The 25,459-nt window shown below is 41.4% G+C and overlaps 1 protein-coding gene across 2 annotated transcripts in view; it reads right to left on the minus strand.

Moving 5' to 3' along the window:
* LOC135259944 (receptor-type tyrosine-protein phosphatase delta-like) overlaps positions 1 to 25,459 on the minus strand; it is a 550,399-nt gene that overhangs the window by 408,898 nt on the left and 116,042 nt on the right. The gene's annotated exons all lie outside the window — the stretch shown is intronic.

Below are 25,459 nucleotides of genomic sequence, written 5' to 3' on the forward strand. Positions count from 1 at the left end.
GGATGCCACAGTCTGATCACAGACCAGCAACCCCCCGCCTCCCCCCCCAGCTGGTTCAGCGGGTTCTGTCGAGTTCGTCTGTCAAGCTGCGTGCGAAACGTGCCTTCGTCCGACTCGCGCCTGGGCGGGCGGGACCGGCTCGCGAATCGAAGCGGTGCGATAAGAAGCGATGGATGACATTGTGCGATTTGGAGGACATGAGTGCCTTGCTTTTCTGAGCTCTCCCAAATCAACAATGGAGGTTGCGTTGAACATTGCAGTATGAGTATGATTGGTCGTTCCAAATTGGGGATAAAGGGGGGTGGGCATAAATAAATAATGAAATAAAATTTAGAGGCTGTTAGTCCTGAACTGAAAGGGGGCACACCCATTCTCAAGTACAAATCAATAAATTAATCACTCACTTCAGTGTGACTGCAGACCAAGAAGGGCTAGTAGTCGGGTCTCTTGCGTGGATCAAACCAAATTTCGAACAGCCAGTGTCAGACATGGTAGGAGAAACAGTCCAGAATGCTGAAATAATCCCTCATTGTCTGTGAGAGCTGTTCCGGGTCTCCGACACCAACTGCATTTGATGTTCCTGACATTCTGCGCGGTGCTAATTAGGCTCGCGGCAAACGAAACAAAAACCCCGAGCTGTCCGCCAGTGAAAGGAGGCATCTTCCTCACGGAGACCGTTAGCCTCGTTGCTATTAGCATCTAGTGGCTCGTGCTAGGTTCGGCTGCAGCAGAAGGATTCAGCCCTTGATATTGGAAAGTCCCTCTCTCACTCAATCCTTAATGGAAAACTCCCATTAGCGGGTGTAAAGTACAGAAAACACTGTCATCATTGAAGTCACTGCTCAGTCACCCCTTTTTTTTTTTTTTTTTTAAATGCAAGATAAACCTTCATTAATGTACATCCATTTGTATTATTGTGAGATAAACAGAAATCAGGTTCATTTTCATCTGCATATCAAGTCTAAAAGTTGATGCAGGCCTTAATGAAGACTATATACAGGCAATGTCAGAATATGAATACATTCAAATCTTATTCTAATTTAGCCAAAAAAATAAATTTAAAAAATGCCATGAATACACTGTGTTGGTTATGTGGTGCTGTTAGCACACATATATTTGCAATAATACGTTGTTCATTTCTTTCCCTCAATCATCAAGCTGGTAATATCTTACCCTCATTTAGCCTGCCATTCCTAAATGGCATTTTGGAAGGTCATACTACATCCATTATCCCTCATTTAATCTAAAATCACAAATGACCGACAATGAATGCTTAGAAGTCCTAAACAGTCCTCTCGATGCCATGCTTAGTGAATACCAAATGTGCACCTGCAAAGAAGGACTGCATTACAATTCAAGGCATCCATGCACATACTTAATTACTCTGGTGTCACATACTTTTGAGCGGTTATGCACATGACTACGCGAATCAAACAGAAACCCCAAATTTCCATTTCCAGTTTTATCATCACAATGTTTGATTTTGAAATGCCTTCTGAAACATTTTGCTTTTCTCCTCAACGTCTAATTTATCAGTCAGTGCTAAATATCTGCACGGCTCATAGGCTAATGAGCTTACACCAAACTTGGTATTGTCTCACAATAATTTTCTTTTAATGGAGTTTACAGTTATCAATAATTAATGGAGCTTGGTTTCTGTAAATTCTTCCCTGCATGTGCATCTCTCACAAACATCATTCCTAGGCAAAGCACAATAATTTATCCACATTCTTTCTAGTTTGTAGATGTGTATATATATATATATATATATACATATATATATATATAGTTCTTGATCAATATGTTCATTTTAATTAAATTAATAGATAAACTGCAAACAGACTCGGAATGCAGAAATCTGGATTTATAAGCAGTTAAGAGTAACGAGTTGCTCCTGGGTATACCCTACTTACAGCTATTTATAAACGGACCAGCTGTATTCTGGTGCAGATTCAGTAACTGAGAAAGGCAGGATAGAGAGGACATATTTGAGTATTAAAATAAAAGATAAAATTCTGATTTCAGATGAAAGCTTTCGACATCAGACATCAGTGCAGCATGGTGTACTGTGAGTGCTGGTGTCAAGCAACCTCCTTGAATACCACTTTTCATTATTGTTAAGTTTTTCATATTTTTATTTATTTATTACACACTGAATGTACAACTCATGCAGCTGTATTTACAATCAGTTTCATTACACAATGACCTACAGCCTGACGTTACTGATGGCTCATTTTAATTGCAACTTGGAATGGCAGAAATTTCCTGTAGAACACAAAATTCTGCATGTCCTTGCCAGCCAAGTGAATGCTCAAAATTGTATGGCTTATAACCGTGGAAATCAATTTGTAGCTCATTACTCTGATGATAGTAAAAACCATTTATAGGCTAGTAAGCTCATGGATGAGTAAACAGCAGTAGAAGAAGCTATGATTCTTTTTATTATATTTTTGCTCAATGCAAACAGGCTTCACGTGGGGCTATCATTTAGCATTTACTTTCACAACCGGTACCACAGAAGCTAGAGTGTGCAGCTTTACAATAAATTTGTCAAATATTACGGTTAAATGTCCCGCCCCCCTGTCTGTGCACATATGTCCGTTTCAGCATATACTCTGTGGTCATCAGTTTAGTATTCCTCTTGGTGGTTTGAGTACGGTCTGCTCAATCCCGTGCGAGGGATGTTACCTGATGAAGTGTCATTAAATTAACATATGCCAAAGAGACGGGCTTCACAGCTTGGAACAACCGTTATTGATTACCTGACAAACCTGTTTCTCAGGTGACAATACCATATGCAGAACCCATGCTTATCTTCCGGTTGAGCTTTGTAATACTCTAGTTTCACAAAGATGCGTTTCATAAGTCAATATGATCATTTGACATTGTTAGATATGTATTCATCTCATTTCCACATGAATATCCTGGTGGACATCCACACAGGAAAAGGCTAATTGCAAACACATCATGAGCATGATATGTGACATTAATAGGGGGATTCAAAGCATATAAAAAGAAAACTGCCCCCAGTGGTAGTGAAAGGGACTTGCAGTAGCTATCCGTTGTTCTTCTGTCTTTAGGAAAATGAGCAAGTGTGACTTTGGGTTTAAAAAAATTGTCTCCCTTTCCCAGGTCAAGTGATACGTTTTAGTGTGCAAGATGAAGGCTGCTAAACAAGATGAATTGGCCTGGATCATATTGGTTGTGAGGTTCACTTACTCCCCAAAGAAAGATATTGCACATGCAGTGCTACTCTACCAAGCTTGAAGATAATAAAAAAATAGTCGTACAAACAACATAATATCAGCGGAAAGAGAAAGGTCTAAACATTCAAGTCATGTTCGTACCTTGGGAATCACAGTTTTTAAACCCTCCAAAAATGCTCAATCTATTTAAGTGTGTGTGTGTGTGTGTGTGTGTGTGTGTGTGCGTTGAGAGGTTAGAGGTGTCAAATCCAAGTTGCATTTTGTTGATAGGTAACTAAAGTCTGATCCCAGTCAAATTAAAAATGTTTTTATGCAGCACTTTTTTATGAGAAATAATTTTCATCTACTTTACTACTACAATTAATTATAAAAAGTGAAGCAGTGATCAAGTTGAGTTATTTTCTATATTTTATTACTGACTTAAAACTGATTACACACCTGTGTACAACCAGGTTATTCAGTTCTATGTTCACTTCTTATTCACAGTTTTATTTTTCATTTGGCTTTCATTTTACTTTCATCTTGAAATGTGTCTGTCTGTGCTAAAGCAAAATTTACTAGGAAATATAAAAATGTATATAAAGAGCAAAAGACTATCAAACACCTGAAACATATTTAAGAGATGCATAAACATTATCTTGTCAGCCTTCATGCACTGTATGGGGGGGGGGGGGGCGTGGGGAGGGGGGCGGGGTTAAAAAGGGCAGGAACTAGAAGGAATAATTTACGTTGTGTATTAATATGAAGTGGTCCACTTAAATAAAAATGTATCGCAGAGGCTCCAACAGAAGAAGCTCATTACCAGTCGGATGCGTGGTGTTAACTAAAAAAAAGGCACCGAAATGTGCTGTTGCGAAAGGTGGGAAGGGGCGTGCACCGGCGGTGGCGGTTGGGCGAGGGGTGGTGGGGTGGGGGGTGGGGTTGAAGTGTAAAGTTCCGGGATGCATTACCAATTCAGCGCTAAGCTCCCACCTCTGGTGTTACAGTACCCGAACACCGACTGAAAACACCTCCGATGTATCACGCCTTTAATTATCAGCTTCAAAAACAGCCTTTTGAACTGTCATGTGTCATGCCAGCTCTCTGCGGGGACACGCAAACTTTTTAGACTCACTTTGTGCAATGAACTTATTTGCATTTGACGTTTGTAAAAAAAACACAGATGGTCTTATTCTTATGTTCTTCAGATGTTTTCTGTAAATTCTGTCCAATTATAAATGAAATCTCATTTATATAAATTAGGATTGTTAGCATAAGCAACTTGTTGTTGGAAAATAATACAGAAATAGCATGCTAAATGCCATCCGGTCATTGTAAAACCAACAGCATGTTGCTCAGGCTAATTATTATAGTCTACATAAAGGAGATTTCATGTGTAATTGACTCCAAACGGTCACTGTAAAACCAGCAGATAAAGGCAGACCAGGTGAACACAGGTGGAGGCTGAAAGCACGTCTTCAGAGGGCAACAAAATATGTGAAGTGCCTCTTGATCTTCCAGTGGGTACAAGTAGCTCATTCTGCCACCGGCATCCAAGACCTGAAATTGGGTGACCATATATTGGATTTTTTTTAAAAAGAAGACAGGAGCCAGGAGGCAGTATGAACATAATACTAGGCTATTTGTTTGTTTATATATGGTCTATAAGGAATGAGAAAACCTGACCGGACATTATTAGGAATCGGGACAGATATTTTTGGAACCAAAGGAAGAAATGTCTGGGAAAAAGGAGGACATCTGGTCCTCCAACCTGAAATGAGTGTATTCTCATTGTGGAGCTTCAGTGGGGATCATCTGAAGGAGGGAAGGAGGGAGTGGGGGGGCTTGGAGGGGTGAAGTAGAGATATGGCACTCCTGAGATTGTGAAGTGCCTGTGGACTATTAATGGCTACCAGAGGAGAGATGAGAGGAGGGAGTTGGCTCTGGAGCAGGTAGTAAGCAAGAAGGTCGAACGGGTCACAGAGTTCTGGATGAGCCAGAGCGGTCCAGTGACGGTGGTCAGAATGGCGGTTATGCGGGTTGGATAGCCAAAGGCCCAGACCAACGGCTGTGGGGAATAGGTGGTGATAAATAGCTCGGTCGGTTCCATGTTTTCTGTGAAGGAGCTGAAGATTAAGGTCAATGCCCTTATATTCTGAGAGAGGGCCAAGTGAATTGTTAAATTTAAGGCCAAGAATCTTGGCCAACTGACAGAAGGCTCCGGTGCTTTATAAGGAGTCGGGACTGGAGACGACTGCAGCCACAGAACGTCTGATTTGGGGATGTTAAATTTTAACATGTGTCAGAAGTAAAGCCTGAAATGCACATCAATATCCATAATAGGATGCATGTACTTCTAGAACATAATGCTATAGGCCTGAATCTGTATGACAACATGCAAATGCATGAATATGAATATGGGTTTACCTGACCAAAAATAGTCTACATTTCCATCACTGATATGTAATTGGCTTTCATTTAGCAAATGTATGGTTATATAATTCATTGTAATTCACAGTCAAACAAACAAAAACTAAAAATAGATAAAAGTATGGTAGAAGTCATTATTTCAATTCAGAGACCTTACTGAATAAGCACAAAGTTGATAAGCCTGTATTAGTTTTTATGGGTAGAGGTCACACGTCTCTTACCAAGAATCTTGCCACTAAATGACAGTACCTCCTCTGACCTACTCATGCCTACAACTGTATATGAACCAGACTGAGCGACACCGAAGGTCAGGGAAGACTCGACAAAGCATCTATAACAGGCTTACCGGACTGCATGATTGATTTTGAGTTTTAACATGCGCGTGAAAAAAAAAAGTATCTGAGACTAACGCTTAGCAAGAACTGAATCATACAGTCTGCAAAACAGAGTCATCTTGCCAAGCTATTTGTAGTCTTCAACTTGTTCAATGGCTGAACTAGTAGTTCTGTCAATCTGGTGAGTCAGTGACAATTTATCTTGTCTTGTTGGTTTTGTCCTTGTGCCACTGTCAAAAAAACATGTCAATGTGGATTGGAACTTGCTGTCTCGTACTGACATGCCCAAAATAACAGTGTCATCAGAATATTCCATAAGAAGCCTATCCAGACAGGTGATCTGGCAGTCATCTGTGAGCTGTGAACAGGACAGAGATGACCGAGCTTTGAGACGCGCCAGAGAAGATTGATTTGGCTGTGCCGCAGTGTCCTTTAAATTTGACCTGCGGAGGTCTGTTTATTAAAAGAAAATAACAAAACAAAAAAACAAAAACAAATAATCCATCAAACAGGACGAGAGCTCACATTCATTAGAAAAAGTTTTCAGCTCAGTAAGTAGAACTGAACGGTGTTAAAACCACAGAGGACATCCCCCAAACAACAGCCTATAAGACTTTTGGTCTTTCTGGGTGAGAGTACAAAGACCAAATAACCTAGAAGCTGAATGGTGCTATTCACCCTTATCAAGCAATCAGCCTTTTTTTGTATATCATCATCAACAAACAAGCTGTCACACAATGCTTCCCTGTAGACATTTTCAGAAGATTTCCAGGCTATGGTTTAAGAGCGACGTGACTCCCAGAAGGGAGTAGATTTAGATTAATTGGGATAGGCACTGAACAGTGTCTGTTAGAGGTCAAAGGGTAACTGGTGAAGAGGTTAAAGGGTAACTGTTGAATCTTGATTCAAAACATGCGTTCAAGGCTCTTCACGATGAGTGATGTGTGCGTGACACGGCCGCCCAGTGGACGATGCGCCCTCCCTCTATATCCCGGTTCTTCCCACTGCAGTTTTTTTTTTTTTCTTTACTCGCTGAATTTTTGGGGGTTCCGATTCAGCCCAACCTCATTTTTCATAGTCGTATTTTCCTGTTTCTCTCACACACCTTTGTGAGAGTGTCTCTGTAAAAAAGAGCCACATAAATGAAACTGAAGGGAATTTAACTGAACAGTGGTGGTCCTTCGGAAGGGCGGTATGTAAAGTACTTTTAAACACCAAAAAAATCTATTTGACAAAATGTTAGTGCAAGTGACAATCTGTCAGAACCTACTGAAGACTGCTATAAATGATATTCACTCTAAATTGCTAAATGTATATTAAATAAAAGGCTAGCACACCAAGTGGCCTCTCACTTCATTTTTCTTACTCCTAATACAATTTCCAGTCTGCATTTAGCTGCTGTGCCATTAGTCAATATCACAGCACTAATTGTTTTGGTTTGCCTTGATATGAATTAAAATGTCTCTCCCATTAGGGGGCGAAGATAAACTGTTGAGTCACAAAATAATAGTCTGACAGCACAGGCCCAAATTGGAATCCATCATAGAAGGTTGATGTGGAAAGCACGTTGCTTACTGTAGTTAGATTCGTCCTGAACTCTCACACTGAATAAGTGAGGTGTGGGGAAATATTTATTTTATTTGTGTGTCACCACGACACCCACAAATAAAATAAATTACACATGAGCAAAATAAACTGCGTCATCCTTTTTGCAAGCCTTTCCTCTATTTATATTTTTCATTGCCCAAGTTTTACGATGAGTGCCCTTGAAACGATCAGGCTCAAAGGTGTTGCTTGGGTGAAAGAGGAGAGGATGGTAGCGGCTCATGGTCTGGCTGACCGCAGACTGTTCAGGAATATGGCGGGGAGCTAGCGACGGCCTCCACCAACTCCGGAGAGCATCACTGGGATCCCAGCATGCCTTCTCATTGCCCTTTCTAGCACTTCTCTTCTTTCTTTTTTTTTGTTTTGTTTTCGGAAGGAAGCCCTCGTACGGTACCGCTCTGTGGAGCCAATGAGCAAGAGCCCCCATCGGCCCCGTCGTCAGTGACAACTGCCATTCCGTTCCGTTCCGTTCCGCCAGCGAATCAGCCGCGCCACGGCATGTCTGTCAGCGGCAGAAGCGCTCGCCGCCTTTTTTGCATTGTCCCAGCAGCTGATCCTCGATCCCGGCTCCCTCGGCTCGGCGAATCCGCGGGGTAATGCCGCGGTGATGCCGGTTGGCGAAGCGCTGGCGGGGCCGAGAGCCGCGCCGACAGCAGGCTGGTGTGTACTCGCTATCCGGGTGGACTTCCCCTCCGTACTGTCCCCCCGGAGGAACTGCTCAAAGCCATAAGGACATATAGATCCTCTCCACCTGCCACTCGGCTTTCTCTGTCCCCAAGATTTCCGCTCGCTTTCTGCACTCGGTCTCTCCCAATTATAGCTAAACAGTTCAGAACTGTGCTCGGTGCATCGTATGGTGAAAGAGCAGCCTTTCGATATGCGCAAGTATACTCATTCTGGTATGGTACTGTATGTGAAGCTTAGCTAAAAAAACCATCATATGATTCATATGATGTAGTCAACCAATTTTTACAATTTCATGCCCCGGAATTTCGCTGAATATATTCATCAGTTGACCTATCTGGTTAAATAAAATTATAATAAATAATAATTTTGACAAAATTTTGCCAATGGTACGGTTACGACTTTGCTGATTAGTTATTTCATTATTTAACAATAGTCTCCAGGATAACTGTTCAATAAACCTACAATAGTATTATTATTATTACTACTTATTCCAGATAAATCAGAAACAACTACATGTTTCTATGTTGGAGCATGCTTAGCACACACAAGGAATCAAAAGAAAATGCACACAGCCTTTTTATGGCAGTGGAAGAGCTACAGCCAAAGACAGATGGTGATAAGAATGAGTTAGATGCACAGAGAAGAAGCTGTAAGCCGGAAGAGAGGTGCTTAACATTGGAGACACCATCACAACAGACCCCCTGAACCCTCCAGAGAGGAGGGTTTTCTGGCTGTCGGGTGACCTTGAGTAACTGTTCTGCATCGCGCTCGGCCAGGTCTTCGTATTCTCGCGCTGGAACGCCAGGTCTCTCAGGGACCGTGGGGGTGGGGTTGGGGGGGGTTGGGGGGACTGACGAACCGTGAACGAGACAGACAACGGCGGCACCCATTAGCGAACGCGGAGGCACGCGACCGGACGAGAGAAATGTCAGGGCGGTTTTTGCGTTTTTTTTTTCCGTTTTTGTCTGTCGTGGCGCTACCCCTCGTGACTCACACTGTCGACGGGTTGGGATTTGTTTTCGCGGCGCGCGCGAGCGAACGTGGGACTGCTATTCGTCACGCGTGTCACTGCGAGTTATGGCCGCCAGGCTGGGAGCCGAAGGCAGCGTCAGATTGCTGGTGGAAACCATTAGAACACACCCTACGCGAGGAGGGGAGGTTAATTTTGAAAGGGACGCCACAGGTGATGACATTACAGCTGTCGCATCGACGAAACTTCATGTTTCCTCTCGGTTGCGCTCGGATTGTGGAATACATTTTGAAGGAAAAAAGGTTTTTTTCTATTTAAAAAAAAAAAAAAAAAGCCTCAAACTCACCTCAGTTAACAATAAAGGCTTCAGGAAAGGGAATTGGCTGACTGGATATGAAAGCAACAATATGATGGATTGCATTATGATTAGGTCCAATAAAATTGCTAGATTGCTCAGACGTGCAGCCATTTCTTTTCTTGGTGTGTGCCTGGCTGTCCTGCACTTTTTTAAGGCTGCGATTAAGATGAGAAACCTGTGAGCAAAATGTATCCTCCTCTATCAATATTTAGTAAATTCCTGTCCACACAGTATACAAATACAAATTGTTTCCTATTTTCCGGTTAGAGGAACACATTTTTAAAAGGAAAACAGCGTAATAATTCAATAAATTCAACCATTCCACTGGCAAAACAGATTTTAAAAAAGTACTCCTCCTGATTGGTCGAAAGATACCTGACCCTTTATTTAGCTTTGAACTGACACTGCACTCATTCTCATTATAATGTTTGGCTTTCGGGTGCATTAAACCAGCTGCCTACCAAATGCGATAATCCACAAGATATATATTCAGCTGCATTTAGTAAGTACATGCCTGTTCGCAAAGATGAAAGTCGCGAGGTGGAATAGAGTTTTATGTCACACTTACCTGACGATCTCGAGTTTTGCTATTGCTCTCATCGCAGGCTATTATTGCTATGGAAAGAATGTGTGCTTGCCATTCATATCATTTTCAATAGCAATGACAGGAACAGAAAAAAACCCCACGTCTGTTTGCAAAGATGAAAGACACAAAATGCAATAGTTTTATGTCACACTTGCCTAGTGATTCTGATTTTTCCTATAAGATCTCATTGCAGACTGTTATTGTGGAGGAAAGAGTGTGTGCTTGCCATTCATTTAATTTTCAACAGCAATGAAATTCAGCAGTTTTCTTTTGTTATTTAATTCCAATTACCTCAAGATACAAACAGCAATGCTAGGGAACTAGGAGTCCTATACACTCACACACCTGGGTAATTAACCACTGTGCCCGATATCAACATCACCTATAATCAAAGAGGATGACAGTTCCCCTTGTAATCTCCAGAAAAGGCACATTAACAGATTAAGAACAAATACTTACAGATTTTAAGACAGAAGTGGAAATTCAAGGTGCATTTTTGTGCCGATATTATTTATTGATCTGACAATGTAAAATTTGTTTCTTCTCATGTTTCATTAATTTTTCTATTATAATTATTTTCTATTTCGGCATATTTCATTCAGGTTTTGAGAAGATTCAATCCAATTAACAATATTTCCGTAGATCACCCTGGCCCTGTGGACCCAGGGTCACATGGTGGTTAATGTCAGAAAATCCTGTAGAAACATGCCCTCTGAAAATCAAACAGTCCTGGAGAGATACTTTACTTGCATTTTATTTTGGAAGCTCTGTGTCACATTTCCATGTAAACAGGAAGCTCGGCGGTCCCCATGGTATTCTCTGACAGGCTCATTAGCTCTTACCGACGGACAGCAATGGAACAGCGCTGCCGCACCGTGATTGGTCGGAATGCACTGAAGGGTGAGGAGTCTGTGTTTTTGCACTGCTTGCTGCACAGAGCAGGCCAATCTCTATTTGCTATGCTCCACACTATAACCGAGAGGCTATTTTGCCTCTGTTTTTGAAAAGGGGCAAAGAAGCACAATCCATTTTTTAATGAAAGCCATACAGATGCGTGACTGTTTGATGCTGCCCCGTAAATACACTCTCTGACCTCAATATCCTCACAAAGAAAGCAAAAATATGCCCATTGTTTCAAAACCTTTTTTATTATTAGTATTATTATGGAACGATGCAGGTCATGTCAGTGCTTTGCAACAAAGGCTCAGAGAAAAGAATGCATTGTAATAATCCAGTGGAATAAGTCTACGTTGCAGGTGGATGTGACTAAATAAAATACCTGCAGTAAGACTGAGGTTGGACAAATTCTTCCCTTGCTTGCTAGCAAGCAGGATTTTTTCTTTTTTTTTGTTGTTGCTAAAAGTTTGAGCCTACGGCAGAACTGATGTGGACAGTGTAATTATGGCCAGTCATCCTTCGGTATTGTCTTTACTTCAGTGTTTGGGGAATAATAAGTGTATAAACATTTTTCAGCACTGCCGCAACGTCCCAGCAGGGAAAACGTCTGCTACGTCTGCAGGAATTGCGATGGCTTTGTTTGGGCAGTGCTGTCAGCTAAAGTGCTGGCGTTACAGACAGTTATTACCTTTAAAAACTCATGCAGAGATGCGAAAGACAGATTTTTTTTTTTTGCTCTTGATGTAACCTCTGTATAAGAGAGCGGGAGAGAAAGGAGCAGAGGTTGGATTAACTCGTCAGAGTGAATTGGGATCCGGAGCTCGGAAGACAAAGGGAGAATCTCGATGCGGCTCAGTTCTGGTGTAACCTGGACTGGCTGAAGGCTCACCGTTTCCCTCAGCCGTGACACGTTAACTCCACCCCTGGAGTGTTTCATTTTCTCCTTTCCCATCATTCCCTCTTACGCTTGCAGTTTCAGCTCGCAAAAAAAAAAAAAAAAAGTGGAAACTCACTTTCTGCCTTAACGAAATAAAAAGATGGACATGCGTACATTACATTGCATTCAAATTATTTTATTAAAACTGTGTGTGCATGTGTGCGTGTGTGTGTGTGCACGTGTGGGTGTTACATTACAGGCATTTAGCAGGCATTCTTATCCAGAGTGACTTACACAACTTATTACATAGCATTTACATTGTATCCAGTTATACAGCTGGATATATACTGAAGCAATGCAGTACCTAGTTCAAGGGTACAACGGCATTGTCCTACCAGGGAATTGAACCTATGACCTTTAGGTTACAAGACCCATTATGTTGCCATTTACCTAATGGTGTTCTCAGCAAGCAAATAGCTATAGCTGCCATATTGTATGCACAGTAGCCAAGTGGATAAGATACTTATGTAGTAGTTTTTGCTTATGAATGAAATCACAAGATACAAACATAACATTTCATTATTCTAAATGTGAACATTAAATTTGATGTTATGCAAAAATTTACAATTAAAATTATTTTATTCTCAAAGTTCTATGACATGGCTGTTTACTGTGCATATGTAGTAGTGTCTCTGCTTCAGGCAATGGTGTTAATTTTAGCTGGCGTATGTAACCTGAGTTACAGAAATGGATTGACTGGTCAAAAAACAGGATCAGATATTCTCATCTTTCCAAGAAATTTCTATATATCTTTGTCTGCCACCAAACCGCTGTGTACAAAAATATTAATTTGCTTGACACCAGCTGAAAAATACTTCCTTTCAGCACAGAGCTCACATATATCCTTTCAAGGTCAGCTAAGACACACCTCAAAAACAGTCCATGATTGCCTTAATATTGATTCAACACCACCATATCCTCTGTAACCTTGGAACGTTCTAGAGTTAAACATGGATTTTCATTTTCAGTTCAGTCTCCTTCAGTCAGAGAAAACAAACACGCACCATTATAGCATCTGTGCTTTGTACAGTATTACCGATTATATTACATATCCATAGGCATATTTTAGAGTCATAAGTCGGTAACAACTGCCTGCAATTTTCTAAATTCATATTTGGCAAACTAAAAATAACACCAATGTATCCCCGAAATATAAAATAAACAGTTTAATTTATTTATAAAAACAAAAGCTAGTTTAATGCATTTGCACCTGACTTACTTAGGTGATGAGGTCTTTTGTCATAGGTCGATAGTCAGTTTGCTATAATCCATTGGCGTTAAAAAAAAAAAAAAAAACTGGCCCATTGATTCAGAATTTATTAGGCTTAATGGCAGATGGCAAAAGGGTTTGGCCTCAACAACAACAATAATAATAATAATAATAATAATATCTTCCACTGTTATGACCAACTTTGATGGTAGTAACTACATCTCTCGCTTCTTCTCCCCTCTTCAGGGGAAACAGTATCCCCGTGTGTAATATCCAATATTACTGGTCTGAATGCACATTGAGAACGCTCAAGTGATATTGAAAGCAAAAATTCAATAACTTCCACCACCTAGTACCCTGGAAAAATTCCTGAGGACAATTTCAGAGATTCAGTGCTGTAGAAAGAGCAGAAATCCTTTCTTTTCCCCAGAAGGATATCAGATAAATACATCAAACGCATGCTCATCAAACTGAACTGCGTATACAATTCATCATATCTATGACAGCAATCAGTTATTTTCTAGTAAATATGTGTACTGTAAGAGTCGTCGTTAATGTCGGTTGCATAGTCCTGGAATATGATAAGCAGAACGTGGAGATAAATAATAACAAGTGTTATCAAAAAGCCCCCTTTAAAAAACACAGTTTTAGGAACATTTTGAATCATGTACTGAATTATAGATATCCAATTTTATTTCAACTTGGGGCCTATGAGTCTTTGGCCAACACCAAAGATATATCTTTCAGAAAAACAAAGCCCAGAGAAAAAATGGCCACCTCTTTCATTTTTTTTAGATAAATGAAAGAGAGGGGGATGACAGGTAGACTGGGCTGACTTCTCTGCCATTATACGAGAAAAGGCACATTGAATGACATTGTGTAAAATTGTTCTTGGCATTGTTTGCTATAGGTACAGTCCAGAACAAACCATGCGCTTCAAAGACTACTGTATGTACATGGTGCATGCATTACCTGGTTCAAGTATTCCCGCAATATCACTGAAAATGAGCTTCAATCATTACAGACCTGTTTTTACCAACCTCTAGTTGCCAGCTAGGTGAATATTTTTGGCTATATTAATATATTTAAGACTGCAGCTGACCCTAAAGTTGATCAATGAGCTTCATTTCTATTGCGTCAATATTAAGTTTTTGCGTGACCTAATCAAAAACTGGGTGTGCAACGTGCTGCCGGCAGTACCCAAATCTCTCAAAGTAATTCAGGAAGTAGTGACATGCTCATGGTACTGAACTGCATCTTTTCTCTCAGCTTAGATGTGCACCATGGGAGATAACGGTCTCAGATGGGGAATAAAACAGAAAGCAAAGTTTGCAGACAACTAATGCGACAGCACTTGTCGGCCTCCATCTTCAAATGGGATAAAATCTTAGTCTGATTCAGCCCCTTTAGCTACATGAGCTACACTGATTTTTTTTCCCAGTGTCTCCTATGAATAATTCATATTTAATAAACATTTAATAAGGATCTGTATTACCGAGTCATAGTGCAAATGGAATGAACTGCTTCAATCGCGGGTTCTCTCAGCGGACCTAGTAGAGTACCAACGGCACTTGGCTTTGGTGTGTGCTGTATTACTGCTTCCCAGGCATGGCATTGTCTGTCCATGCTGATTGTGTGTGTGTGTGCGTGCAAGTGTGAGTGTGTTTATGTTTGTACACACACACACACACACACACACACACAATCAGCATGAACACACACGACAATAGGACGATCATGCTTCAAAAGCACAAACATACATTTCCATTGCCATTTTGCAGTATGTTTCTTGCCTTGCAGCACATTTCCATTGTTGCGTTAGCTTTACCTTTTGTAGGCGTTTATAAATTTGCAACATTTCTTGGTTTGGAGCAGGTCTCCCTCTATGTCTGTCCTGTCAAGCATTATAGTCCTTGTGGGCCACCGTATGTGTGTGATGCTGAGACAAGTTGCAGTGCTACAAATAAAAAACAATAAAACTGGGAACTTGTGATGTATAACACGCTCACAGCTAATTCCAGGTCACAGCCTGAGGAAGGTTTGTGGCTTTTCTGAACATTAATTAAAATTCAGCTATACGCTTTCACTGGTTGTCATTGGGAACATAAAAGTATGATATCCATTTTATGGCATCGGTCTTTTCAATTTTCGCTCACCTTATGTGTGTATCAGACCAAGGCAAACATAAAATGAATGAAAGAATATATAATGATGAGGACAGGCTGTTCTGCCCGTGGAGGCTCCTAAAATTAGATTTCCGTCCTTTTATTTCATTCCTCATGTGTCATAAAAATTATTCTCAACTTTCAAATCTTCTCACTCTTCTCCTGACTCTTTGTATTTTGTACATACATCTCATACAAGCTGCATTTCTTCCCATTATATGCCACAGTGAAGACAAATCTAATTCTGGATTCAATATATTTGTCTGTAGGTTGGGCAGAATTATTATGTGTGTATTGCAGTTTGTTTTCAAAAGTTTGGCAACTTCAAAGATCACCAAAACAAAGTTGCCAAACTGTATTTAAGAAGAAAAAGAGCAACACTTGTCTGAGTTATTTTATACTGCTTAAGGATAAGGTTAGATTCTGATTAAAACCATGTCCTTTTCTCCAAACATTCAACACATGCAAGGCTATTGTTAATGCATCTTTCAGTCTGTGTCTGTCTTGACCTTAAACATTTTTTCATGTCAATGAATGCAAAATACCTAAGTTTTCAATAAGTAAGTTATTCTACAAGGTTGAAGAGCTATTGACTGCGATTGCCCTTAATGGTATCCTCTGTGACCTCCTATTGCCCTGCAATTAATTCAACACTGATGTTCATCAGTACACCACCCACATCTTGGGGATCAGCATACATGTTCTAGCCCCAGAGGGTCTCCGATTCACTTCACAGAACGTGCCAATGTGTCCCTCTCTTATCTAGCGGAACTTTGACCCTCGACCATTCCGGAATAGTCGCGGCTTCGGAATTCCGCCAGCTAGAGTGATGCAGTTTCCTCTGCTCTGGCCTGCCATCATCAGGACTTCCCCGTCGCCTTTTTTTGTCTCTATGGGTCGTTCTGTTTGGTTTTGGCAGTCCCTTGTATTACGAGCCCCACCACTGGCCCCACGCTAGGACTGTTGCCCGCCTGCAGGTCTGTGTATCATGGTAGACCCTGAACACACATCCTTCCCCTCATCCCTCAGAATTCCATCAGCCCCTGAGGCATTGCCACACTGAACTATGTGGAGGAGAAGCTGTATTATTATAACTGGAATCTTCTCATGGCAGTGCTCTATGTACTTTGAATTGATTTATCCTTATTAGCAATTCTGGTAATTGTTCCATTTCTCTTTTTAAACAGGCTGATTGTTTGGCGTGCCTGTAAAAGGATGCCATCACCAGCATCCTTAAGGTCCCACCCCTGCACACTGACTGCTGCCCTCTCTTTGGCTCTGTTGTCAAGGACAGTTCTAATTCTCTGTCTGCTTCAAACAGTCACGCAAGTCATAAAGAGGCCATTTATTTGGTCCTCCTAAGTAAAAACAATCTCCTTTTGCTCACTAACTTCTTTTTTTTTTTTTTTGCTTTGCCCCCTGCTCAGGGTTTAAGTATCAGAATATCTGTTTTGAAGTCATACCGAGTTTCACTCCCTAAGGAAGAGGCACAGAGGCCAGCTGCTTCACAGCGATCTCTGAGCATAACACTAAACATCTTACCTCCCAACCCCCATTCAGCTGAGATACTGTAGCTGGCATTGCTTTGCTGCTTTCCAATTATCCAGGTTCCTACCTGTGCATGGAACTACGGGTCCTCTCACTCCATGGCAGCTAGGCTGCCGAGTGAAATTCCCTGGCTCGGGATACAATTTTCTGAGTGCATATCATTTAATAATATTTACCACAAGTTCATTCAATAATATTCGCCAGAAGTTCACAGCCCCCCCCTTTTTCAGGGACCGGACAACGTACCCAGCCCCCCCCCCCCCCACCTCTTACTGCGGCCCTGCTCAGCAGACTTGAGCTACTTGACCTCCATAATCCCACAAGCGGGTGAATATGCACCCTTCCCTTTCCTCCCTCTCTCCTCCGTTGGGTCTCACCACTACGCTGTCATCCTCGATAACAGCCTCCTAAAGCAGCTCTGACATTTCCTGCTCGCCCGCTCGGAAAAAGGCGACGCTCGACATGGCAAACGTGTCACAGCTGGAGACGATCCCGACGTTTTAACCTACGGGATCGGCAATCAGACTCGACGGTTTCGGCGAGGGTTAGACTGCAGCAGAAAGCCGGCCCAGGATCCACTCAGCGGAACGCTAAATATCCACAGACTGTTTTCAGGGTTCGCTCTACTGTGGCAGTTGCTGGACTGTGGGGCTCAGAGTGAAGGCAAAGACAATCTATACAGACAGCAAAACCATGGTTCAGATAGCCCATTGAAACATCACCAATTATCAGTATAATTTAGAGATCCCTGCACAATTACTGTACAATTTTTTGAGGGCCTTTGCCAGTTGGGGCCCTCAGAATCACCCTAACTTCCCTCCCCCATATACGACGCCCCTGACTACAAACCCCAAATCTACCAGGGCAGATTTCACTGAATATTGATACTGTGATACTGTGCAAACCACTCACAACATCTATCTGTTTAAATGCATTGAAGTCTATCCAATTCATCCTGTTCTTAAACTGCTCATAGGATTCCGTAGGAATGTAAACATAAAGCTCTCACCAGTTCTTGATCCTCTAAGGTTTTTGATGGATGAGGAGCTCTGTTGCTGCTTTGCTACAGTACCCCACCCTACTCTGGGCTTCCCTCACGGCGCCTGAACAGGTAATCTTCCTTCTGGTTTTCTTTGGCTTCCTCCAGTTTACCATTAAATTTGACCATATAATCCTTCCTGCCAATGCTCGCATTGGTCAGAAGGACAAGATAATCTTTTTCCATTTGCTCTGCCCTTATAAACACAAAGGCTTCTCCTTCCCAGCATGCCTCTCTTCCAGGCGCCCTCTTTCTCCCAGAACAATATCATGCTGAAACTGGCATCGGCTTCCACAGCCACGGAAGTGTATTACTCTCAACTCCAGATCATTCCCGCATCATTTTTTTTTCTGGTCAGGATTAGTGCTGCATCCACTGCTTCTTAGCATGGGATGTGGTATCACCTAAAAAAAATAAACCAGAACACTATGCATTATGAAGGAAGGAACAGCATTAGTGTTTAGCTTTGGCATATTCGACAGTGATGAACAAAACGATTCCCCCATAAGCTAATGCTCTTCAGGCTGAATGGAAGCAAATCCCTGCAAAAATGCTCCAACATCTAGCATAAAGCCTTCCCGAAAGAGTGGAGGATGTTATAGCAGCAAAGGGTGGACCAACTCCATATCAATGCCCATAATTTTGGATTAAATGTTGGATGTCAGGTGTCCACATACCTTTGGCCATGCAGTGTATATATTTGCTCTAACAGCTGAATCATGCTGAATAGATATTCCCAATGCAACACCTTGTCAATGCTTTGTTTATATTCATAATACATTAAGCACAGTGATGGATGCAACTCACAAACATTCTCTCAATGCTTTGATATTGTCAATTGAAAAATGCAATTAAGGATAGCCATATGTCCTCAGAGTAGAATCTTCTTATTTGGCACTATGAGCCCCCACTGCTAGTGTGGACTGACAACAGTAGATCACATGGATGACAGCGAGGAACAAAGAAAATAAAATATCTACATCACATATTTTCATTCTAAAGGCATAATGAAATTCTCCGTGAACCACAGGTTTACATACGGGCTTCCCTGCTTATTTGACATTCAATAAGACTTCCCGATGACTCCATAATTTTGAATGCCAATATATTGGAGCCATTTAATGAATATCGAGGCCTTTCTCCCCCCCTCCTCCCATTCGGCCTATGAGGTGATAGATCTCCACAAGCTGAATTAAATCTGCAAAACATTAAATCCGGGTTTGTACAAACCTGTTAAACCGCAAGTTTAAGTACTTTTATGGCTTTTATATATCGCCAAGTGTCATCTGGAGACTCGTAACATTTTATGATGTCGTTTAGGGCCCCGACGCAATTTTCATTTTGTCTCCCCTGCACTGTCCTGTTCTCGCGGCAGTCAATAATTCTAGCGCCAGGCCAGAAAAAACATGCGTGTTACCAGAGAGGAATTAAAATGACCCAGTCTTGCATGCATAATAATCCGCAAGCTCTTCACTTGAACAAACATATTTGGTTTTCTTGTATAATCTGTTGTCCCCTTTGTCAGTTGCTTGCAAACCTCAAGGATAAACAGGAATCTGTGAAAAATATGACGCATATTTCCGTGGTTGTCTTCGTTCATTGATTCAATCTCATCTGTCAAATGTAATGCGAGTGAACGCATATGTGTTTTTTTCAGTGGACGACCAAAGAATGCTTACAGCTGTGAAGAAGAACCCCGGTTCAACTGTCGAACAGATCAAGAACACTCTCCAGGAATTAGGGATAGAGCTGTCAAAGACTACCATAAAGACATGCCTACACCAGCATAACATTGGAGGGTTCACCGCAAAAGTACTGGTGAACCTCAAAATAAAAGAATGGCCAGGCTAGTGTTCGCTAAAAAAAAAAAAAAACTGTAGAATTCTTATGGACAGATGAGATGAGTATTAACCTGTACCGGAGTGATAAAAAGAGGAAAGTGCAGAGAAAGAAAGGAACTGCTCACGATCCAAAACAGCCCCCTACCTCTCGCCTGTGAAACATGGTGGAGGTAGTGTTTTGGCTGTATGGCTGCCACTGGAACTGGCTCAGTTGTCTTTATTGACTGCTGACGGCAGCAAGAATGAATTCTTAATTGTACAGAAACATCTTATCAGCTTAGATCCAACCAAATGCCTCAAAACTCAAATTGGATGGTGCTTCACCGTGCAGCACGACAATGAGCACAAACAGTGCTGCTAAGGAAACCAAGGAGTTTTTCAGGGCCAAAAAGTGGAATGTTGTTGACTGGCAGAGTCAATCATCTGTCCTGAATATAACTGAACATGCGTTTCTGTTGCTGAAGACAGGACTGAAGGTAGAATGGCCCAGAAACAAATAGGAAGAGAAGATGTTGCAGTACAGGCCTAGAAGCGCATCACCTATTGACTGGCAAAGTCTGTTGGTTGCAGAAATCAAGTAGCCATTGAATGCAGAGGATTCAACCGAGTACTAAATATGACAACCTTATTTCCTATTATGTTAATTTGTCCCTTTACTTTTGCTCCACTAAAATGGGGGGACTATGTATAAAAGGACAGTAATTCTTACATGGATCACCTGATATGGATGTAACTTCCCTCAAATTTAAACTAACAGTCGACAATAATTCTTTGGTTCATTTCAAATGCAATGTGCCGGAAAACAGAGCCAAAATAACAAAGATTGCGTCATTTTTCAGGTACTTACGAATTGTACTGAGACAGACATAGTATATATGGGTATTTCCAGACACCATAGTTTTACAGAGTTCTGTGCAAAAAAAAAAAAAAACATTATTACACTCATTTGAAATAATGAATTATGTCCTGGACAAATGCATACTTAATATTTTGATGTTCAGCAACTCATTCCTTTATTGCAAAAACTATAGGAATCTATCCCATCTATTCCCGTGCATTCTCTCATTATTGATCAGCTGAGACCTGCAGTAGCCCTGCTCTCTGCGACAGTCGGCCATACTTTAATAGATCCCTTTGGGACAAAAAAGACTCCGAGCTGCGAGACAAAATGTCAGTCCACTATTGGTCTCCATAGCAGACCTTTATAATTGAAAGAAGTATTGGTACTTGAATTTAAAAAAAAATGTCCTGCATGTTAAAAAATAAAGAAATAACCTAAATAAATAAATGAAACGGAGAGTCGTGCACAGGAACAGCTATATGCTGCCTGCTGCTGGAGCAGCAAGGCGAGATTGAGACGGACTTGGAGATAAACTTGGAGGCGGACGTTGAGACGGACTTGTAGACGGACAGTGAGATAAACATGGAGACGGACTTGGAGATGGGCGGTGAGACTGACTTGGAGAAGGACGGTGAGATGGACTTTGAGACGGACGTTGAGATGGACTTGGAGATGGACAGTGAGACAGACTTGGAGACGTATGTCGAGACGGACTTGGAGACGGACGGTGAGATGGACTTGGAGATGGACAGTGAGACAGACTTGGAGATGGACAGTGAGACAGACTTGGAGACGTATGTCGAGACGGACTTGGAGACGGACGGTGAGACGCATGTCGAGATGGACACGTCTACAGCTAGCCGTCTCCTTTGGGAGCGGCCCTCTGTGCTCACACAGCATCGGGCGTCGGCTTCAGCCGATACAATATCACACATTAAATGCGGTGCAATTTGTCCAGCAGCGAGCTGGGGGTCTAAAACACTGACACTAATGGAGTAAAGAGTGAAGCAGGGGGCTGAGAGTGGAAAAGCCATACATCTTTCAGCTCGCTAACGTAATTAGAGGTATCACTCTGGAGACATGCATGTCACTCTGAAGCATGCGCTGGCAATGGGTGTCATTTTTCACTGGCTTGATTAATTTCCAATAAGAATTTAATTGCACGTCATAAAAAAGATAATTAATGCATTTTAGATTTATGAGCACATGTGTGCGTGTGTGTGCGCGTGTGTATGTTTACATGCTCGTACATTTGCACGAACAGTGAAAGACCTCTGCATTCAAGTGTGCCTGTGAGTGAAAGGACCAACCGACAACAAAAACAAAATTATCCAGATCAACATGTCATTTCAAAGGGAAAAACAAGACACTTCACATAGATCTTATTTGATAGGGGGCAAAATAAATCAACAAGATTAAGCCTTTTTTTTTTTTTTTTTTTTACTTGGGAGGAAAGATGTTTAGGTTTGTTCATTAGCATTGAGGAAGACCAGAAGAGAAAGATAATGACCGAGGAAGAGCAAACAAACCGGTGAGAGTGAAAAGGAGCATCTCTCTGGGTCCTCAGAGACGTGATCATAGCCCGGCTCTGGGCCTGACAACTAATTAGGAGACGAATTCTAAAGTAGCACGGCGAACATCACTTCTGCCACTCTACTCCATTCATTTTTTATTATTATTATTTTTTAAATATACAACCACGATTCTCTTTGTAAGAACCCTGAAAATGATTATTTCCTTTGTGATTATTACCGCAACTGCTTTCAAGCGGCTCAGTAATCCACGGTGCTCATTACTTTTTTTAATGAATTTAATGAAGGAATCAATCAATTAGCCTGTATTTTATTACATTTTTTTTACAGCGTTCTTCACACCAAGGCCTTTTCGGAGCCAAACGGCTAAAGCCAATTTGTGAAATAGAAAGAAAAGGGCGAAAATCAGTCAGCTACATAAAATCAATGAACCGGAAATCTTCCCACTGTTTAAAAAGCTTTTTTTAACTACGTTCGCGAATTTCATTAATACTTAAATCACTCCACGGTTAACATATTCCGGGTCTGTGTCAGTGTTTGACAAATATTCAAATTGCCATGAAAGACCCAACTGTGGCATCTGTGTGACACGTTATTTCTCATGCAGTGGGCCCCGCCCATTGAGGGAGGGTGTCAGTCAGCTGTGGTGACTGTCGACTCCCCTGGTCAACAGACACCTGCATTCTCAAAGCGTCCGCTGCATATGAAGCACGCTTCTCAAACACCCAGACTCTGCAGTTCAGCTGTGGGGTGGGGGGTGGGGGGGGGGGGGGTGAGGGGGGGGCGGGAAGGGCGGGTATCACATGCTCCAGAACTGCCAGAGGAGGTTGCACTGACAGGCTGAGGAATACATTTGAGCTTTCCAAATTGGGGAAGGAAATCAAGAATAGAAACTGTCTTAAAGAAAAAAATAAAATAAAATAAATAAATAATATGTACTGTACGCCGTGTATGTAATCCTGCAGAAGATATGCAGATGCGTCTGTAACTCCTACATCCTCAGTTAAATAATCTCTAACGCTATTTACGTACATTTAGAATTTTAACGAACACCCGCAAATAAGTATCCAGTTTTTTTTTTTTTTTAAATATAGTACGATATTTATGGATGGAGCAGTTGGCAACATGTGCCAGAGGCAAAGACGGGCATGAATTAACTGTGGAAGTTTCTGTGAGTTGTGATAATGAGCAGAACGCTGACAGTCCCTCCGCAGAATAGCTGGAGCCAGCATTCTAAATTCTAACAGCACCTATGCAGGACATCTCTACTGTCAGTTTAACAAGCCTTAGCATTATCGCTCACACTGGTTTATTCAGCAAATAAGTGAATGATCCATATACAGTACCATGGATTGGAGTGTGTGTGAGTGTGTGCGTGTGCGTGTGTGTGTGTGTGTGTGTGTGTGTGTGCTTGTATCAGAGGAGCTGTTGGCCCCCCTTCTCATTCCAGAATGGTCAGGAATCCCCCCTGGTCCTGACAAGTGCTCTTTTCTTTGTGTGTGTGCGCGCATGTGTGCATGTGTTTGCGTGTGTGTGTGTAGGTGTGTGTGTGCCTGTGAGTGTGTGTGTGTGTCTGTGTCTGTGTCTATGTGTGAGTGTGTGATGGCAAGGAAAATCTTATCATGTCAAATAAAATGATGGGCTGTGTGTTGTAGGGATTCTTGTGATAGGCAGTGCATAAATGACAGCATAAAACAACCCAGTGCGTTCGATGACTATCATATACCGCATCCCTTTTGTTTTTATGTAAAGATATATTTGACAGTCATAGAATTATGTAGGAATGCTGAGAGGTGTGTGGGGGAGATGTTGGTTTTCGTATTTTTACCTACTCAAACAATAACCCTCAAGCAAGGCTGAGTTTATTTTTATCTCAAGGCTGCTTGCAATAGACAGAGGTAGACAGTCTCTCTCTCTCTCTGTCTTTCTCACTCTCAAACACACACACACACACACACATGCACAAACACACACACACAAGACAGACAATATGTGCACAGTTATACCCCATGAGGACCCCTCAGAGCAGTTATTCATCAAGGTGGGATAGTGGGGACTGGGGGGAGGTCTCCACTCTGTGGTATTGTGTCAGGTTTACAGAGGAGTCTTTCAGGGACTGGCCTTTGTTCCATCTCAAAGGTAGCAAACAATAACTCACTGCCACATAGCCGTTAGGGATGGATATTTCTAAGATCGGCACCACTCGAATGTCCATAAAATCCTGAGTATTCATAAACTCAAAAACCTTTTTCTAAAAGGCCTTAAAAAAATTTCATGCCAGTAATCACACAGCTTGACATACAGAAGGAGTACTTATGGTTACACAAAAAGCCTAAGATAAAACTTGGTAAAATGAAATAAAAAAATAAAAATAGATAAACAATATACTATTAAATAACAATGGCAAAAAGTGAAAATCCTATTTAAAATCCTGAAATTCATTTACTGTTTCAGCATTATGTGGTTATCTTGAAAAAAGTAAACTTGAAATATATATACTAATAAATATTGCACATTCGACATTGTAAATTTCAGCTTCATTTTTAGTGGGTCACCATATTCCTTCTTATATTTGAAACTACAAAGCAGCGCATAATCAAAGATAGTAGATAGAATCAAGAAAGCGACTGGCACCCTGCCCTCACCTAGTTTCATACACTGAGATATATAAAGTAGGCTTAGGAGACAGGTAAGAATATATTCACTGCTGTCACTGCAACCCTACTATAATATCCCTCTCTATGTAGTTGTTGAAGAACTGTTTTTTCAATCCGACCACATCCTGCATTGACATTCTCAGTCATCTGAGGAAGAGTTGCTCTTCTGTTTTTCCTTACATCGGTCATCGAATATGCACTTTTGCCCATAATTTCTGACCCTATTTCCTAATGTCTTACCCATTGATCTATATGCGGTAGAGGTCACTTTAGTCACGGTTTCTATTAAAACACTAGCCAGTTGAGCAGTCTTAGTGACTGAATCTCCTGCCATCCTTGCCCCAATAATGAACCCTCTTTCAAAGTCACTTGGATCTTTTCCTGATGCCATCTTGATCCAAAATCGAGGTCAACTGGGCCTGCTCAGCATGTTAATAGCTTAATTGTATCATGCAGTACACCTGTATGGAAGCATCCACATTCATTATGTTTTTCTACTCATTTCATTCAGGTTATTCATTCACTGTCACTGTCATATATATATATATATATATGATAAGAGCAGTTGCTTATATCACTAGGGGTAGGGTGGGTGAGGAAAACTCTTCATGCTCAAATACTTCCTGGTTAATAGCA

This window comes from Anguilla rostrata, chromosome 7 (genome assembly GCF_018555375.3).
Source record: "Anguilla rostrata isolate EN2019 chromosome 7, ASM1855537v3, whole genome shotgun sequence".
Classification (NCBI taxonomy): Eukaryota; Metazoa; Chordata; class Actinopteri; order Anguilliformes; family Anguillidae; genus Anguilla; species Anguilla rostrata.